At 41.6% G+C, this 18,334-nt stretch overlaps 1 protein-coding gene across 7 annotated transcripts in view; it reads left to right on the top strand.

The window, feature by feature from the left end:
- RUNX1T1 (RUNX1 partner transcriptional co-repressor 1) overlaps positions 1–18,334 on the top strand; it is a 209,544-nt gene that overhangs the window by 119,474 nt on the left and 71,736 nt on the right. The gene's annotated exons all lie outside the window — the stretch shown is intronic.

Genomic DNA, 18,334 nt, shown 5'->3' with positions numbered 1-18,334 from the left:
CAGAATATGTACAGACATCATGTATACTAGTTTTATGTGAAACCGCTTTGCAGTGAGTCACCTAATATATGTCATACTGGTATTAGACTAGAATGATTTTTTCTGTTTTTTTCTTTTTCATTTTGCAAAATTTTTTTTTTCTTGTAAACAAGTACTTTTTGTTCAAAGTATCATTAATAGCATATCATCTTGTATATATTTTTCTTTATGGACATTGATTGAATGATGTAAAGACATTATTTCTTTCTGTTCTGTTTTATGTACTCCAGTCTGACGAAGGTCAATGTTATGACCAAAACGTTGCAACGAATTTCTGGAATATGTGTCTTCAATAAAAATTTCTTTTGATTAAGCATAAATACTTAGAGTGCCGGAGCATTTTTTCAAATTGTATGATAAGGGATTGGTTACCCCTGTTTCAGGCACCGAAACATAAAGAGGTGACGTGTCATTTTTTTCTAAAGCAAGAATCCAAACCTGTTAGGTTATTGCTCACAATTCACATACAACTTTGTGTCTTTGCGCTTCAATCTAAATCACATGTGATGAACTGATGATGCCTCTCATGTGGTGTGTCTGTAATGTTTTACTTGTAGGTATTGATGTTGTGCAGCACATGTCCTTGTGTAGCTCTAGCCTAAAGGTAGTGCCGGAGGAAGCAAAATGTTCAGTCTTCTCAAGGTTACTAAGGACTAATGGATTTTGTTGTGAATTTTAGCATGTGAAGTTGACTATGACTTACCTTTCCGCTTAAGGCTGAGTTTCCATAATGAGTATTTGGTGAGTTTTTGATGTTGCATAAGCTCAAAAAATGCAGCGTCTTACAGTTCCAGCAGCTTCCAAACTGCGGGTCAAAAACGTGATAAAAACAGATATAAAAAAAAACCGCAAGTATCCTAATTTAGCTAATAAGTGAAGATATGATGCAGAAAATCTGCAGTATCAAAAACTCCTCGTGGGAACATAGCCTAAGAGTTCAGACCTTGAAATGGATGGCTCACGTCCACCAGAGCAAGAGCTGCTGCTTGGTGGTGAATTATTTTTATAAATCCTCTTCTTTGTATCCAACAGTTTTGCAGAGAACTATAAGAATTTTGCAGCAAAGTAATAAACTGATAGTAGTCTAGGCTACTTGCCAAGTCCCATTGTAGCAAGCAGGGAATTGAGGGCGACACAAGTGAATTCTCCCAGCAGCCACAAGTAGATTGTTAGGGTTAGGCTTCAGAACAAGCTTCTTCACATGTGGCAGAAAAATGGCCAAATCCTCTTATTATCAATTGGGGAACAATAATTTTCAATGAAAATGTGTTGTGCTCCCTGCTAATGAGATATTGTCTACATATAGATGAAAACGGGAATTTGTATTGTTAATAAGTTTCGGGCAGAAAGCAGCATATTTGAGTGTTTCCAGGTGCGAGGCTTCTGCTCAATCCTACGGTCCAGCAAAATGAAGTCAGGATGTTCCAATACTTTGAAGTTGGTTGTTGTGCTAAGTCTTTCCTTATGCCTGAGTGCTTGTATATATACTTCTATGTGTGTGCATGTGTGTATACTGAATATGTGCAACTTTTTGCATTTATATACCTTTCTGTGTACAGTTGAGTGAAAAAGTGCTTGCCCCTCTCTGATTTCCTATTGTTTTGCATTTTATAGAACTTAAAAGGAATCTGTGACCCCCCAAATTGAAGGTGAGCTAAGCCCACCGGCATCAGGGGCTTATCTACAGCATTCTGGAATGCTGTAGATAAGCCCCCGATGTATCCTGAAAGATGAGAAAAAGAGGTTAAGGTACCGTCACACTCAGAGACGCTGCAGCGATATAGACAACGAGCCGACCTAAACTAGATCGCTGGTGCATCGCTGTTTAGGTCGCTGTAGAGACGTCAAACACAGCAGCTCCAGAACGATGCAGGAGCGATCCAGTGACGTAACGGCAAATCACTTTTCATTCTTGCTGGTTGTTAGCTCCATGTCAAACAGCCGGAGTGTACCGATCCGACACACATCTAGGGGCCCTATGCTCGTTGCTGGCGTCGTTGCTTTTGATGTCAAACATGACGATACACGTCGACCTGGCGATGAAATAAAGTTCTGGACTTCTAGCTCCGACCAGCGATGGCACAGCGGGATCCAGGAGATCGCTATCCAGGACGCTGCAACGTCACAGATCGTTGTCGTTCTCTTTGCAAAGTTGCTGAGTGTGACGGTACCTTTAGATTATACTCACCCAGGGGCGTCCTGTTGAGGGCAGAGCAAAGTACTGCAGTGTGCAGGCGCCGGGAAAGGTCAGAGAGGCCCAGTGCCTCCGCACTGCAGTACTTTGCTCTGCCCTCAACAGGGCAGACAAAGTACGCCTGCGTCGGATCTGCAGCGTGAAGACAAGAAGAGGATGTCATCGTAAGAAGATGAAAGGCCCCGGACCGCGACGCCCATCGGATCGGACCGCGACGCCCATCGGACCGCCCACCCAGGTGAGTATAATCTAATTTCTTTTTCTCATCTTTCAGGATTTATCGGGGGCTTATCTACAGCATTACAGAATGCTGTAGGAAAGCCCCTGATGACGGTGGGCTTAGCTCACCTTCGATTTTGGGGGTGACAGGTTCCCTTTAAATGTTTGAGGTCACCAAACAAATTTAAATATTAGACAAAGATAACACAAGTAAGCTCAAAATTTAGTTTTTAAATTAAGGTCTTTATTGTTAAGGGAAAAAATAAATACAAACCTTCAGGGCTCTGTGTGTAAAAAGTGATTACCTCCTAAACCTAATAACTGGTTGTGCCACCCTTAGCAGCAACAACTGCAATCAAGTGTCTGCGATAACTAGCAATGAGTATTTTACAATGCTCTGGAGGAATTTTGGCCCACTCACTTTGTAGAATTGTTGTATTACAGCCACATTGGAGGGTTTTCGAGCATAAACCACCTTTTTAAGGTAATGCCACAGCATCTCAAGCGGATTAAGGTTAGGACTTTGACTAGGCCCTTCCAAAGTCTTAATTTATTTTTTCCTAAGCCATTCAGAGGTGAACTTACTGGTGTGTTTTGGATCATTGCCCTGCTGCATAACCCAAGTGATCTTCAACTTGAGGTCCTGAATAGATTGCTGGACATTCTCCTTCAGGATTTTCTTTTGCCGACTGTAGAATTCAAGGTTCCATTTACCACAGAAAGTCTTCCAAGTCCTGGAGCAGCAAAACAGCCCAAAACCATCACACTACCACCACCATATTTTACTGTTGGTATTATGTTCGTTTTCTGAAATGCAGTGTTACATCTACGCCAGATGTAATGGAACATACACCTTCTGAAAAGATCAACTTTTGCCTTGTCAATCCACAGAGCATTCTCTGAAAAAGTTTTGGGAATCATCAAGATGTTTTCTGACAAACTAAGATGAACCTCTATGTTCTTATTACTCAGCGGTGTTTTTCGACTTGGATCTCTGCAATGCAGATGATTTTTGGCCAGTCTCTTTCTTATGGTAGCGTCATGAACATTGACCTTAACTAAGGCAAGTGAGGCCCTCAGTTCCGTGGATATTGTTGTGGGGTCTGTTGTGACCTCTTAGTTGAGTCGTTGTGCGCTTGGGGTAATTTTGGTCGGCTGGCCACTACTACCACTACTAGGTAGGTTCATCACTGTTCCATGTTTTCACCATTTGTGGATAATGACTCCCACTGTGGTTTGCTGGAGTCCCAAAGCTTTAGAAGTGGATGAATAACCTTTTCCAGACTGATAGATCTCAGTTACTTGGTTTCTCATTTGTTCCAGAATTTCTTTGGATTGAGGCATGATGTCTAGCTTTGGAGGAACTTTTTGTCTAATTTGTCTTTCAGGTTCTGTTTATTATTTATTTTTTCATATCTATATGCAATTCTGTGTATGTAAAAATGTGTGTGTGTGTGTATATATATATATATATATATATATATATATAAATTTGCGTGTTTGTGTGTATGTATATGTGTTTGTATATGTGAATTTGTGTGTGTAACTATAGACATGCCTGTGTACATGTGCATATTTGTGTATTTATGAATGTATTTGTGCAAATATACTGTATGTATGCTTGTGTCTGAATATGTACGCATTGTGTGTATATGTGTTTATGTGTATATGTGATTATATGTGTATGTGGATGAGTATTTTCACAGTTGTGTATGTCATTATTAGTGTGCGTGTGCGAGCTTCGCACTGGGTATCGTGGATTTCTGTACATGTGTATGTATAATATATGCAGGATCAGGTGCTGCACATGCATATCTGGGTGTGGTTATGTAGGTAGTGTGTGTGTATGAATATGTCCTGGCTGTATACCATTTATATGCCTTTTATGCATTCCTCCTGCCCATGTAGTGTCTGCCACAGAGAAAATGCATTTTCTTTTCCACCTGGCAGGACTGGGCCCACAGGAGACAGAAGCAGCGCCGAGAAAGCAGGTGATGGAATGTGAAGAAAGAAGGAAGTCTAGAGAACCGGGCAAAAGATTGCAGTTGAAAACCCTGAGTGGGGACATTAATACATCGTCTTAAGGCTTGATGGGACATGTACGGCTTACTGTTCCATCTGGTGCTTATGATAGCTCGGCATATTAGCATGCTGCCAGTTCATAATGTATTCAGGGCAAGACAGCATCCCTTGCATACCAATTGAGGCATCTTCCCCGTGAAAGCTGCTTCTGAATTTCAATGATGTTTTTGCTACGGTGCCAGGACTGCGCTCGCCTTCTCCTCATAAGACAAACACCTACTGCTTTGTTTCCTTCAGGAGAATATCAATGAGTGTGTGTTTTCCTTTTTTAGGTTATTTGCAACTTACTATTATATTATATCTATTTTTTTAAGTTTTTCTGTTTGTTAGAATTGATATATTAGTATAGAATTACTAAGTTTTGTTAAAAAAAAAAAGCCTAAAACCTGATGCTGATGATTACAAAAGGATTGTTTAATGCTTATAGCAAGCTATATAAAAACTTTTTGATTTTATTATATGATCATTGCTCCTTCATTGTGCTATATTGGTTTTGAGTCTATATTTGGAAGGGATCTGATATTTTTGAGGAACGTCTTTTGGTGTAAGCTGTATAAAAATGTCTGAAGATATACTCTGCAATATATATATTTTTTTTTACTTGCTCCATTAGGCTAAGTTGCCACGATGAGTATTTTTCGACTTTTTGTTGTTGCAGATTTTCTGCACCTATTGGGCTTCATTCACACTAACGGTATTTGGTCAGTATTTTCATCAGTATTTGTAGCCAAAACCAGGAGTGGGTGATAAATACAGAAGTGGTGCATATGTTTGTATTATACTTTTCCTCTGATTGTTCCTCTCCTGATTTTGGCTTACAAATACTGAGGTAAAAATACTGACCAAATACTGAACATGACTTTAGGTAAATTAGGGTACTTGTTTTTTCATTGCGTTTTTGAGTGTCCTTTTTACATGCGTTTTGAGCACGTTTTTGCTATTGTGTTTTTTGTGTCTTTTGTTGTCATGTTTTAGACAAAGCTTCTCTCGGTTTTTGATAGATCCTTATATTTGGCTTTGACAGAGCTTTATTAATACAGTCATGTGTGGATCACTTCGATTTTTTTGTGTTTTAGCTGTGAAAATGCAATAAAAATGCATGCGTGTCTCTTACTTGTGTTTTTTTCGCATCCAATGCGATTCTATTGGCAAAATCCTCACATAAAACTTAGCGTACCCGCACGAAAAATTGACACTTTGCTGCAAGTGTAAGATGCCAAGATGCGCTAAACGAAAATTGTTGGTCAGACTGGAATCCTAATTTCTAGTAGTTAAAAGGGTTTTCCCACAAAAAAAGTTACCGTAATTTTAACTAACATTTTAAGCAATAGATCTTGGAATAATAATAACTTCCACAATTGGATGTGTTTAAAAATACTGTTCCTGTGCCGAGAAAATCTTATAAATGTGCCCCTGCTGTGTACTGTGTAATGGCTGTGTCTGACCGTACAGGAACTCCTGGGCAGAGGAGGAAGCAGAATAGAGCATAAAGACATTACAGCAGGTGATAATAGATGATTCTTTCTGTGAGGTAAAATATTGTTTAAAAACAGGCAGTGACATGTTTTTACCTCACAGAAAGAATCAGTTGTGATCCTCTGCTGGCCTGTCTGAATACTCTCTTAGGCCGGTTTCACACGTCAGTGGCTCCGGTATGTGAGGTGACAGTTTCCTCACGTACCGGAGCCACTGACTCACGTAGACACATTAAAATCAATGTATCTGTTCAGATGTCATTGTTTTTTTGCGGACCGTGTCTCCGTGTGCCAAACACTGAGACATGTCAGTGTTCGTGGGAGCGCACGGATTACACGGACCCATTAAAGTCAATGGGTCCGTGTAAAACACGTACCGCACATGGACGTTGTACGTGTGCAGTCCGTGTGCCATGCAGGAGACAGCGCTACATTAAGCGCTGTCCCCCCCACTGGTGCTGAAGCCGCGATTCATATCTTCCCTGCAGCAGTGTTTGCTGTAGAGAAGATATGAATAATTGTGTTTAAAATAAAATCTATGTGCCCATGCCCTCCCACCCCCTGTGTGCCCCCCCGCTGTTCTGAAAATACTCACCCGGCTCCCTCGCCGGCGCTGCTTCCTGTCCTGGCCGCATCTTCTACTGTATCAGCGGTCACGTGGTGACGCCGATTACAGTCATGAATATGCGGCTCCACCTCCCATAGGGGTGGAGCCGCATATTCATTACTGTAAATGACCGGCCCCACGTGACCGCATACAGGAGAAGATGTGGCCAGAACAGGAAGCAGCGCCGGCGAGGGAGCCGGGTGAGTATTTTCAGAACAGCGGGGGGGGAGGGGAGCGCACAGGGGGTGGGAGGGCGGGGGGCACATAGATCTTTAGTTTAAACACAATTATTCATATCTTCTCTACAGCAAATGCTGCTGCAGGGAAGATATGAATGGGGCTTCAGCACCAGATGCTGGTACGTGTGGTACCCAGCACGTTGCGTGCACACGGGCGGCACACGTGTGCCGCACGTGTGCCACACTGATGTGCCACAGAAACGTAAGGGCACACGGACACGGATAATTCCGGTACCGATTTTTTCCGGTACCGGAATTATCTGGACGTGTGAGACTGGCCTTATGCATCTTCCCCTGCCCAGGAGATGTGGTATGATTAGACCTGTACAGTCAGACACAGCCATTACACAGTACACATCAGGGGCACATTTATAAGATTATCTCGGCACAGGAACAATTTTTTTTAAACACATCCAATTGTGGAAATTATTATTATTCCAAAATGTATTACCAGTAATTAAAATGCACTTTGTTCATGGGAAAACCCCTTTAAGAGACATTCTCAATAGTGGACTCTTGCCACTATAAAATTTAGTATATTTTTCATTACAGAAGACGTAGTGGAAGTGTAAATTTTGTTATGGCATTCTGTATGTATCAGTAAATTGCGAGTCGAAAGGATTTTGAAAACATTTTCTCACAACAAGGAATTTGCTAAGCTAAAAAATAACCAATACCCAATATCCACCTCCAATGAGGCCAGTGATTGGTTGCATTTAACGTTTCGCCTGCTCTACGTGTAATTGTTTGTAAGTTGGGGTGACTACACTTTGCTTGGTTTGACAAGATTTAATGGAGGTTATTGTGTGCACTATATCATCAGCATGGGAGTATCTAGCAGATTAGCAATGATGGCAGGTGCTATATGCCACAGGAGCTATGGGGCTTGTCCACATGAAGTGAGATTAGTGATGACTAGGAAGCTGGTGGATGAGGGTGGGAAAATTATCACAGAAACATTAGAATAAAAATCCATCTTTGGGGCAATTTTGTTTTTATTTTAAAGTACTTGGGACTAATAATAATTTTTTTGCAATCGGGTTTTCATTAAACAGTTTGCACTGTTTCCAAGGTCATAGAATCAAAGAATGTTAGAGTTGGAAGGGACCTCAAGGGTCATCGTGTCCAACCCCCTGCTCAATGCAGATGGACACAATGCAGGGGTTTGGTAGGTCATTCATCTTGGGTTTGGTTTCTGAACATAAAAGAGCTGTGAAGAGTTCAGAAAAAAACAGCTAAAAGTGTTCGTAAAAACTCTCAGATTGTTAAAATGAGCTCACTGATGGACCCTTAGTTAACTCAAGAAGGAAAACGATGTTAACATTTTTAGTGAAACTCAACTGGGAAAATTATTTTAGCCCAAATGTCCCCATAAATGCCTTGGACAACCACTTAGGCCGCCGTCACACATGCGAGTTTTACGGACGTAAGAGCGCAGAATCTACGTCCGTAAAACTCGCAAAAAATACGGCACAATTATTCTCTATGCCCCTGCTCCTATTTGCCGTATTTTACTGATCAGTATTATACGGCTTTCTACGGCCGTACAAAATCGCAGCATGCTGCGTTTGTCACCGTACTGCGCAAGAAATACGCCAATGAAAGTCTATGGAAGCGTGAAAAATACGGATTACACACGGACAAGCAGTGTGACTTGCGAGAAATACGCAGCGCTGTTAGAGAGAAAAGCCGGTAATTCAGTGCGGTGTACAGTAAAATCACACTGACAGCTTACAGTAGAATAGGTAGAATAAATGTGTACACATAGAATAGGTATATATATATATATATATATGTCAGTGAGACACATATATGTATATATATTAATATTTATTCCAGCGCTAGACAGCTTGAAAGCCGGTAATTCAATTACCGGCTTTTTCCTTCTCCTTCCTAAAACCCGACATGATTTGAGACATGGTTTACATACAGTAAACCATGTCTTCTCTCCATTTTTTTTGCAGATTCCACACTACTAATGTCAGTAGTGTGTATCTGCAAAATTTGGCCGTTCTAGCTCTTAAAATAAAGGGTTAAATGGCGGAAAAAATTGGCGTGGGCTCCCGCGCAATTTTCTCCGCCAGAGTAGTAAAGCCAGTGACTGAGGGCAGATATTAATAGCCTGGAGAGGGTCCACGGTTATTGGCCCCCCCTGGCTAAAAATATCTGCCCCCAGCCACCCCAGAAAAGGCACATCTGGAAGATGCGCCTATTCTGGCACTTGGCCACTCTCTTCCCATTCCCGTGTAGCGGTGGGATATGGGGTAATGAAGGGTTAATGCCACCTTGCTATTGTAAGGTGACATTAAGCCTAATTAATAATGGAGAGGCGTCAATTATGACACCTATCCATTATTAATCCAATACTAGTAAAGGGTTAAATAAAACACAAACACATTTTTTAAAATTATTTTAATGAAATAAAAACAATGGTTGTTGCAGTATTTTATTCAACGCCCAATCCAGTCACTGAAGACCCTCGTTCTGTGAGTAAAAAAACATAATAAACCAACAATATACTTACCCTCCGCAGATCTGTAACGTCCAACGATGTAAATCCTTCTGAAGGGGTTAAAACATTTTGCAGCAAGGAGCTGTGCTAATGCAGGCTGCTCCTCGCTGCAAAACCCCAGGGAATGAGGCTAAAAATAGATCAATGATCTATATTTAGCTTCATTTGCGGTGAGGCGCCCTCTGCTGGCTGTTCATAGATCGTGGGAAATTACCTAGAAAGCCAGGGAGCTTTCTAGGTAATTTCCCACGATCTATGAACAGCCAGCAGAGGGCGCCTCACCGCAAATGAAGCTAAATATAGATCATTGATCTATTTTTAGCCTCATTCCCTGGGGTTTTGCAGCGAGGAGCAGCCTGCATTAGCACAGCTCTTTGCTGCAAAATGTTTTAACCCCTTCAGAAGGATTTACATCGTTGGACGTTACAGATCTGCGGAGGGTAAGTATATTGTTGGTTTATTATGTTTTTTTACTCACAGAACGAGGGTCTTCAGTGACTGGATTGGGCGTTGAATAAAATACTGCAACAACCATTGTTTTTATTTCATTAAAATAATTTTAAAAAATGTGTTTGTGTTTTATTTAACCCTTTACTAGTATTGGATTAATAATGGATAGGTGTCATAATTGACGCCTCTCCATTATTAATTAGGCTTAATGTCACCTTACAATAGCAAGGTGGCATTAACCCTTCATTACCCCATATCCCACCGCTACACGGGAATGGGAAGAGAGTGGCCAAGTGCCAGAATAGGCGCATCTTCCAGATGTGCCTTTTCTGGGGTGGCTGGGGGCAGATATTTTTAGCCAGGGGGGGCCAATAACCGTGGACCCTCTCCAGGCTATTAATATCTGCCCTCAGTCACTGGCTTTACTACTCTGGCGGAGAAAATTGCGCGGGAGCCCACGCCAATTTTTTCCGCCATTTAACCCTTTATTTTAAGAGCTAGAACGGCCAAATTTTGCAGATACACACTACTGACATTAGTAGTGTGGAATCTGCAAAAAAAATGGAGAGAAGACATGGTTTACTGTATGTAAACCATGTCTCAAATCATGTCGGGTTTTAGGAAGGAGAAGGAAAAAGCCGGTAATTGAATTACCGGCTTTCAAGCTGTCTAGCGCTGGAATAAATATTAATATATATACATATATGTGTCTCACTGACATATATATATATATATACCTATTCTATGTGTACACATTTATTCTACCTATTCTACTGTAAGCTGTCAGTGTGATTTTACTGTACACCGCACTGAATTACCGGCTTTTCTCTCTAATATATGTGTCTACTGACACATATATATATATATATATATATATATATATATATATATATATATATATATATAGACAGTATATATATATTTTCTTTTCTTTTTGGGACACATGGATCACTTCTATAGCGGTATGTTGGTTTTGCTAGCCTGCGAGAAAACCACGCAGTACGGATGCCATACGGATTACATACGGAGGATGCCATGCGCAAAAAACGCTGACACACCCTGCCTGCGGAGGAGCTACGGACCACTTTTTTCGGGACTTTTCAGCGTATTACGGCCGTAATATACGGACCGTATTGTTTTACGCTGTGTGTGACGCCGGCCTTACAGAAAATAAAAAGGCCACAGTTGGACAACAAAATAATTATAAGCCTTTTAGTTCCTGATAAGGGGTCTCAGTCCAGTTCCTTGTATTTTCCTGCTGACTTGGCTCCTTAAATAATCAAGATTTATTGAAATTGTACCTGAGTATCACATATATTACATATTCTTTAGCATAGAACAGCAAATTAAAATAACGCTTCCTAAATTCATGATCCGTTTTTTTTGTAATCTAAAATAAAAATCTATATAATCGTCAAAGGGGCACTTCCGTCTGTTTGTCTTGTCTGTCTGTCACGGAAATCAGCGACGGGCACAGTCCGGCCGAGAATTATTCCCTCCCTACTTCGGTCCAGTCAGTGCCTGGTGCCCGCTCCATACTCCCTTCCAGTCGGCGCTCACACAGGGTTAATGGCAGCGTTAATGGACTGCGTTATGCCGCGGTGTAATGCACTCCGTTAACGCTGCTATTAACCCTGTGTGACCAACTTTTTACTATTGATGCTGCCTATGCGGCATCAATAGTAAAAAAATCTAATGTTAAAAATAATAAGAAAACAAAAAAGCTGCTATTCTTACCTCCCGTCGTCCGCCGATGCGCGCGCGGCTGCCGCCAGCTTCTGTTCCCAGAGATGCATTGCGAAATTACCCAGAAGACGTGCATCTCTGGGAACGGAAGCTGGCGGCAGCCCCATGCGCATCGGGACAGCTTCGCTGGACGCCAGAGGGTGAGTATATAACTATTTTTTATTTTAATTATTTTTTTTAACATGGATATGGTGCCCACACTGCTATATACTACGTGGCCTGTGTTATATACTGCGTGGCTGCTATATACTACGTGGGCAGTGTTATATACTACATGGGCAGTGTTATATACTGCGTGGGCTGTGTTATGTACTGCGTGGCCACTGTTATATACTGCGTGGCCTGTGTTATATACTGCATGGCCTTTGTTATATACTGCATGCCCTGTGTTATATACTGCGTGGGCTGTGTTATATACTGCGTGGCTGTTATATACTGCGTGCCCTGTGTTATATACTGGGTGGGCTGTGTTATATACTACATGGCTGTGTTATATATTGCGTGGGCTGTGTTACATATTGCGTGTGCTGTGGTATATACTGCGTGGGCTGTGTTATATACTGCGTGGGCTGTGTTATATATTACGTAGGCTGTGTTATATAGTGCGTGGGCTGTGTTATATACTACGTGGCAGTGTTATATACTACATGGCAGTGTTATATACTGCGTGGGCTGTGTTATACTGCGTGGGCTGTGTTATATACTGCATGGGCTGTGCTATACATTATGTGGGCTGTGTTATATAATACATGGCTGTGTTATATACTGCGTGGCTGCTATATACTACGTGGCTCCTATATACTATGTGGCTCCTATATACTATGTGGCCTGTGCTATATACTATGTGGCTGCTATATACATACATACATACATATTCTAGAATACCCGATGCATTAGAATTGGGCCACCATCTAGTATATATATAATCGCTTCATTCACAATGCGATGAATTCTCTGTATAGTCAGCATCTGCTTTCCTGAGTTCATCCCCATCCATATATGTAATGACGGGAAATTGTGAGTGCTACAAATTTGTTTTGATATAAGCTTCTCGATGAGCGAGGTTGGCTCGCTATTTTTTTTTTCCCCTTTCCAAAATCAATTGTTAACAGGATTATGCTATGTATAAGATTTTTCACAGTAACTGGCAATTTACCATTGATAAGCGGGCTGTTATACCAACATGTGCAGAGATAATTGAGGGTCATTTTCTGTTTTTTTATATTGGAATTCAGGACTGAAGCCAGCCGTGCATCAGCAAAATACTCAACTAATCCAGCTTCTCTCCCCAGGGGCTCAATGGGCTGCTGTGTCTCGGTGATGGGCAGGATTTTAAAGGGACAGTTAGCCTAAAGAAAAGATGCATGTAGTGATGACTCAGGAAGGAAAGCTTAATGGCTCAAATAATAGCTCAGAGCTTATAACATACAGAAGAGATTCTCCTATTTATTCTATATAAAAGGAGTTGGCAAAAACGCGTTTCAGGCAACGGCTGATCGAAGCCTAGCTCTAATTCTCAGAAAGAGATATTTAAAACTTGTTTCCGCATCTTAAATTATAAAATCGTATCATTATTTTCAGATCCTATAATTTCATACCCATCTGCACAATATTAGATACAGTGGAATAAATGGGCCTACATGAAATAGGCATATATGATTGATTTTGTAAAACTGCTATGTGTGAGTATAAAATGCCTTGCTGCATTGGAAATATTGTGATGCTAGGGATTATAGATGTCTCCCAGATGTCTACCTATGAGCCGATGTTGGATTTATTACATTGGTATGTTTCCTTGGATAATTTTTTAATTTCCTATTCAAGGGGTGCGAGACAGGCCCCCATTATCGAGATGAATGTGGGACTAAAAGTTAGGCATTTATTTCATACCCTCTCTATTAATTTAAAGGAACTCTCTAGGTAAAAATTTGTATGCCATCTGCAGGACCTTCAAGGGTGGTGCATGACAAAGTGTTTTACTTTAAAGAGGACCTATCATTCGTAATATATAATTTCATACCTGGTGTAACTGAAATGCAGCAGAACCTGGGATTACGATAACGTTTTTATTGTGTTCTAAATACTTGACTTATTGTACTGTTCTATCGTGTAGCATGCAGCACACGCTAAGGGTGAACCCCACCACTTAGTTTCCAGAAATGAAATAACTATGTCGGTGAAGTTCAGTTCATAAAATGCAACAACTTTGTTTGTTAGTTAGAGAGGAGTAGTAGAATCATAGAATTATAGAATGTTGGAGTTGGAAGGAACCTCCAGGGTCATTGTGTCCAACCCGCTGCTCAATGTAGGGTTCACTAAACAGCCTCAATTTGAAGACTTCTATTGAAGGAGAATTCACCACCTCTCGTGGCAACCTGTACCACTGTTCCACTCAGCAAGGATGTCAGAGAGAAACTCTCTCCCTTTTCCAGTAGGCCGACACAGCAGATATATCTGAGAAAATGTAGGTCAGCATGAAGAACAGTTCTAATGGAAACAAAGGAGGTTTAAGGACCAAATCTCCAGCTGCACCTAGCTATAGTAGATGGCCATTCCTGAAGGAGAATTGCCCAGTCCCCCAGAGTATGCAGTTTGCCGCAGATGCATGAGCAATCTTAGAAGTAAGTTTCCCATAGTGAAGATGAGAATCTTATCAAACTAATGGGTACTGGGATATGGAGGCCCACTGGGGTATCACTGCCCTGTAGAGAAGAAGAAGGAATCCAGAGTGTCAGTATAGGACTCCAGCATGTTCCCTGGAAGGACGTACTGCAAACTCCCCAGTTATTCCTGCCTTTGTACTACCGTTTTCCTGTTTCCTCCATACAATCAACATCGGGGGGCACCACTAACCATCCAACTACAGGGGAACAGTAAATCACCGGTATCACCCCCGCACATTCATAACAATGTGCCCATCACTGCATCAGTAGGGATCTGACCCATGACACTAGGGATCTGACCCATGCCCAATGTACTTGATTCCCTGCGCACTGCATAAATACCGTATTAATTTTCCTTTGTTCTTGCTGAGATGTGGCCCTCTCTTCCCTGTGTTTAAATATTTTTTACCAAATGAGCATGGTCTTCAGCTTTTCTCTATGGTTGTCTTTGTGAGGACCACACAGTTGGCTAAAAAGACTTCAGTTATCTTCAAAGAACCATATCTCAGGAACAGAGAGGCCTAGAAACAAAAAATAAACTATGATGGAATTAGTAGAACAGTGATTTTTATCTAAAAATTACCATTATTATATATTTTGTGTGACCTGTCCTCTTTAAATCCATTTGTAACGCACCACCCTCCCAGGTCCTTCACTGGGTGTAACATCAGCTATGTCCAGAGTGTTCCCATAACTGTTCTCCAGTCATTTCAGGTACCACACAAGGCAAATAATAATTATAGGCCACATAGTAAATAAATAACGTCATGCCCGGAACAGCCATTACAGTTTTATGACTCTTATAATGGAGCCAAAGCAAATATCCAGATGCAAGGAGAAGGGAACCCAATATTCACACCAGCGCACAAACCATTGTTGTGGGGATGACATGTATTTACTATAAAGCAGGATTTATATATGCACCGATTCATACATATGGATGCAAATATACATGTATTTCTGTCTCGGTTCGTCTGGTGGATTTAAATTAGAATGAAATATGAACAAGAAAGTATCAGAATGTCATTCTTCAAGGAACCGTCCATCTATAGCAATTAGCATCAATGGGATAGACTATCTATTAGGAAGCATTGTGAGCCCGGATTAGTGCACAGCGCGGTTCTCAGATTCAACTATCTGAGTTTGTGCTAATTGAATATGAATGGCGACTATTGGTATTGATAGGATTAGTGATGAGCGAGTATACTGGTTACTCAGAGCACGCTCGGGTGTCCTCCGAGTATTTTTTAGTGCTCGGAGACTTAATTTTCGTCGCCTCAGCTGCATGATATGCGGCTGCTAGGCAGGCAGAATACAGGGGAATTCCCTAACAAACAGGCAATCCTCACATGTATTCAGCCTGTCTAGGAGCCGCAAATCATGCAGCTGAGGCGACGAAAACGAAATCTCCGAGCACTAACAAATACTCGGAGACCACCTGAGCATGCTCTAGGAAACCCGCGCAACGAGCACTAGATAGGATATATAAATGTAGGCAAATGGGCAGTTCAGGGAGCTTTTATCTGTTGTAGAGCACCCCCTTCCATCTCATGGCAAAACGAGTAGATGTGAGGGTTCAAGACCCCCAAATCAGACTTCACTATCTGACATTAGAACAATTTCATTGACCACAATTATTGGTAAATTATTGGTTGTTCTAGAGGGGCTCATATACTGTTGTTATACAGGGACCCTCTGGTTTCTCCGTCAAACTGAGGTAATGTGGAGAAACATATGTTGTCTGCCTTTTACAGTAGATTTATGAAAGCTATGTAAGAAACGTCGTGGCAACCAATCACAGCACAGTTTTAATTTACCATAGGACTGTGGAAAAATGAAACCTGCCCTGTGATTGGTTGCTATGGGCAACAAATCAGGTTTCATTTTGACAATTCTAACTAACCCTTTTGCAGTCTGTTATTTACACTAATTATGTTTGTGCAATAGTTTAATTACCTCTTAAATAGACAGAGGCCCGTTTACACCGGTCGGTCTCAGGCCATTAATGAGCCCATGTTGATCTAGCCTTCTGTTCCCACATACAGTACATGTTATTGACAGCCACATCAACTTTTTACACAGGACAGTAAAAATAATGATAATTTTATGCATTCAAAAGAAAAGTCGACATTTTTCTCGTTTGTCGGGTGATTGCCAGCGTTGTTTACATTTGCTGAGCTGATTGGGAGCTTCTATGAAAGGGACTGGGGTATCTAATGCCTGTCTGAGAAACCAGTTGGAATAACATTGGCCTAAATCAGCACTGTCAGAAAATAATTTGTGCCAAAGTCTGTGATCTGTTATAACCACTCGTTTGGCTGTAACAGTCACAGAATCATTGCATTGGGAAAAAGAGACCGGTGTGGGAACTAGGCAAATCCCAAAAATAAGCGTGAGGAATAGATGGTTTAATTTATTTTAAATCTTCTTAAATAAAGTTTTTTGGAAGTGAACAGCCACTTTAATGGAACAGACTAGATCACTAGAAGGGAGTCTGTCACCCTGAAAATGCAAATTCAGCTACTTAGAGGGGTTGTCCAGTCCAAATTGATAAGTTTGCAGTCACTCTATGTGACTGCAGACTTAATAATCCCCCCAGCGCATGCACTGTGCGCTGCGAGGATTCACCAGTTTCTGACCCGGGACCGGTGGGTATGTATGGGTTATATTTACTCCCAGCAAGAGCCTATCTAGTGGGTGTGGCCTTGCTCCATACACTTGTATGGAGCAAGGCCATACCTGTCTAGTGATTTGGCCATCCAATGGGCATGGCCAACTAGAGGTTGTGGTCTCGCTCCATACAAGTGTATGGAAGCGAGGCCTCGCCATACATACCCTCCAATCCCGTGTCAGAAACTGGTGAATCCCTGCAGCGCTCAGTAAGTGTTCTGAGGGATTTATAAGTCTGCAGATTTATCGGTTTGGACCACACAATCCCATTAAACATTTATATAGAGGACTATAAAAATCCTCTTTTAAAAATCATCATGTATATGGGGGACTTAGCCCTTATAAAAAATCATATCATAACATATACCGTACTCTGATCTCCAATTCTTGCCAGTCTGCAGCCACCGATCTCTGTACTAGCTGTAAAGAGCAACTTCAGAGAGCAGCCACAGATTAGTGCATGCCCATTTGCACACTGAGTAAGTATGAGTTTAACCCTGCTGTTGTCTTCGGTCTATTTTGAACTTTGGTATTTTTTGGGGTGTTCAAGATGCGGTTCTGAAACTTGTGGTTGATTGACTTAAATGAGGATGGGTCGTTCGGCCACGTTTCAGAGCCGCATCTTGAATATTTTAAAGAGTATTGAAGTTCAAGGTCGGTCGTTTTTGACCGAAGACAACAGCAGGGTTAAGGAGTGCTCATTGCGAGATAGTGCAGTTCTGGCCTCCTCTAGTTAAAAGGAACATGTCACCAGGTTTTTCCCATATAATGTAGGGCCAGCACTTGTACGCCCTATGTTACAGCATTCTAGAATGCTGTCTATATGTCTCCAATGCGCTTTCCATAAAACTAAGAATGTATAGTATGATACTCATCATCTACAAGGTGGTCAAGTCCGATGGGCGTAGCTGGTTCTGATCCAGTGCCTCCTCTCTCCTTCCTTCATGTGGATGACGCGTTCCACATCATCCACACAATGTCCTCGGTCTTAGCATCGTGCTCCTGCGCAGGCAGACTTCTCTGCCCTGCCGAGAATAGAATAAAGTATTGTAGTGCGCATGCGCCGGTGCTCTTTGGCCTTTCCGCCACAATGGGCATTACAGTATTTTGCTTTGCCCTCAGCAATGCTGAGAAGTGCGCTTCCACAAGACTGTGAAGCCGAGAACCCAGTATAGATGACGTAGAACCCGTCACCCACACAAGACAAAAAGAGAAGAAGCACCGGATCAAAAACAGCGACACCCCTCAGACTGGGTTACACTGTAGTTGAATATAATAAAAGCTATTTTTTGTGTTATGCAGAGCGCATTGGGGACATATGGACAGTATTCTAGAATGCCATCACATAGGGCGTACAGGTGCTGGCCCTACTTTATATGTTAAAGACCTGGTGATCGGTTCCCTTTAAGCTCCAGAGCTTAGTGGTGCTCCAAACTAT

Source organism: Ranitomeya imitator, chromosome 6 (assembly GCF_032444005.1).
Source record: "Ranitomeya imitator isolate aRanImi1 chromosome 6, aRanImi1.pri, whole genome shotgun sequence".
NCBI lineage: Eukaryota > Metazoa > Chordata > Amphibia > Anura > Dendrobatidae > Ranitomeya > Ranitomeya imitator.
This window is presented reverse-complemented; position numbering and strand designations above follow the sequence as displayed.